We start from the raw sequence: 2,646 nt of genomic DNA, 5'->3' as shown, positions 1-2,646 counted from the left end.
GTTGGATGCAGCTTGCATTCCATGCAGACTCTGAGAAATCATATTGACTTGCTGAGTCAATATTTTGTTCTGAGCCAATATGGCATTCAGAGTATCAACCTCAAGAACTCCCTTCTTCATAGGCGTCCCATTGATTACAGGATTCCTTTCAGAAGTGTACATAAACTGGTTATTAGCAACCATGTCAATGAGTTCTTGAGCTTCTGCAGGCGTTTTCTTTAGGTGAATGGATCCACCTGCAGAGGTGTCCAGTGACATCTTTGATAGCTCAGATAAACCATCATAGAATATATCCAGGATGGTCCATTCTGAAAGCATGTCAGAAGGACACTTTTTGGTCAACTGTTTGTATCTTTCCCAAGCTTCATAGAGAGATTCACCTTCTTTCTGTCTGAAGGTTTGAACATCAGCTCTAAGCTTGCTCAGCTTTTGAGGAGGAAAGTACTTGGCTAAGAAAGCCGTGACCAGCTTATCCCAAGAGTTCAGGCTGTCTTTGGGTTGAGAATCCAACCATAATCTAGCTCTGTCTCTTACAGCAAAAGGGAAAAGCATGAGCCTGTAGACTTCAGGATCTACTCCATTAGTCTTAACAGTATCACATATTTGCAAGAATTCAGTTAAGAACTGAAAAGGATCTTCAGATGGAAGTCCATGAAACTTGCAGTTCTGCTGCATCAGAGAAACTAATTGAGGTTTCAGCTCAAAGTTGTTTGCTCCAATGGCAGGAATGGAGATGCTTCTTCCATGTAAATTGGAATTAGGTGCAGTAAAGTCACCAAGCATCCTCCTTGCATTATTATTATTTTCGGCTGCCATCTCCTCTGCCTGTTCAAAAATTTCTGAAAGGTTATCTCTGGATTGTTGTATTTTAGCTTCTCTTAATTTTCTCTTCAGAGTCCTTTCAGGTTCTGGATCTGCTTCCACAAGAATGTTCTTATCCTTGCTCCTGCTCATATGACAAGGAAGAATGGCCAGAAAAATGATAATAATAATAGAGATCCTTTATACCACAGTATAGGGATCCCTTTGTGAGTGGAAGAGAAGGGGGAGACAAGGAATGTGATGTAAAGGAAGAAATGCAACTGTACGAATGGAAGAGATGTGAGATGAGATGTTAGGATATGAATGAATAAATAGAATAGGATGAGAGAGAGAGAGGGAATTTTCGAAAATTATTTTTGAAAAGGAGTTAGTGATTTTTGAAAATTGGTTTTTGAAAATGTGTTAGTAATTTTCGAAAATTAAGATTTAAAAATTAAAATAATTAATAAATTAAAAAGAAATTTTGCAAAAGGGGAGAGATATTTTCGAAAAATGAGAGAGAGAGAGTTAGTTAGGTGGTTTTGAAAAAGTTAAGAAACAAACAAAAAGTTAGTTAGTTAGTTGAAACAAATTTTGAAAAGATAGGAAGTTAGGAAGTTAGAAAAGATATTTTGAAAAGATATTTTTGAAAAAGATAAGATAAGAAGATATTTTTGAAAAGATATGATTGAAATTAGTTTTGAAAAAGATTTGATTTTTAAAATCACAAGATATGATTCTAGAATTTAAAGTTTGAATCTTTCTTAACAAGCAAGTAACAAACTTCAAATTTTTGAATCAAAACATTAATTGATTATGTTATTTTCGAAAATTTGATATAAAAATAAGAAAAAGATTTTTGAAAAATATTTTTGGAATTTTTGAAAATAACTAAAAATTTTGAAAAAGATTTGATTTTTGAAAAAGATTTTGAAAAAGATAAGATTTTCAAATTGAAAATTTGATTTGACTCATGAGAAACAATTTGATTTAAAAAATTTTTGAAAAAGTCAATCCAAATTTTCGAATTTGATGAGAGAAAAAGGGAAAGATATTTTTTTGATTTTTGAAATTTTTATGAAAAACATGAAAATTATGCAATGCATGAAATTTTTAGATCAAAACATGTGATGCATGCAAGAATGCTATGAATATTAAGATGAACACCAAGAATACTTTGAATGTCAAGATGAACATCAAGAACATATTTTTGAAAAAATTTTTAATGCAAAGAAAACATGCAAGACACCAAACTTAGAAATCTTTCATGTTTAGACTCTAAGAAACGAAAAATGCATATGAAAAACAATAAAAGACACAAAACAAAAAATCATCAAGATCAAACAAGAAGACTTACCAAGAACAACTTGAAGATCATGAAGAACACTATGAATGCATGATATTTTCGAAAAAAATGCAAGATGCATATGCAAGTGACACCAAACTTATGATACGACTCAAGACTCAAACAAGAAACAAAAAATATTTTTGAAATTTTTTTTTTATGATTTTCTAATGTTTTTGGATTTTTATTTTATATTTTTCGAAAATTAAAAGGAAAAATGAGGATTCCAAAATTTTTAATATGAATTCCAGGAATCTTGCCATGTTAGTCTAAAGCTTCAGTCCAGGAATTAGACATGGCTCACTAGCCAGCCAAGCTTTCAAAGAAAGCTCCAGTCCAAAACACTAGACATGGCCAATGGCCAGCCAAGCTTTAGCATGTAAATCAGAAACAGTAGCAGGTGGATTAACTCCAACTAGCTTGCTCTTGATAACAAATTGCTGCCTCAGTCCAAATAAATTTAGACATGGCTTTACAGCCAGCCAGGCTTCAACATATAA

At 32.4% G+C, this 2,646-nt stretch overlaps 1 non-coding gene across 1 annotated transcript; it reads left to right on the top strand.

Moving 5' to 3' along the window:
• The first annotated feature begins 312 nt into the window (after positions 1-312).
• On the top strand, positions 313-420 carry LOC148546127 (small nucleolar RNA R71). The gene has a single exon (XR_015901624.1). It is a non-coding gene; the product is annotated as a small nucleolar RNA R71 (small nucleolar RNA).
• The last annotated feature ends 2,226 nt before the right edge of the window (positions 421-2,646 follow it).

Source organism: Arachis ipaensis, chromosome B9 (genome assembly GCF_059453495.1).
Source record: "Arachis ipaensis isolate K30076 ecotype BB chromosome B9, ASM5945349v1, whole genome shotgun sequence".
NCBI classification, from domain to species: Eukaryota; Viridiplantae; Streptophyta; class Magnoliopsida; order Fabales; family Fabaceae; genus Arachis; species Arachis ipaensis.
This window is presented reverse-complemented; position numbering and strand designations above follow the sequence as displayed.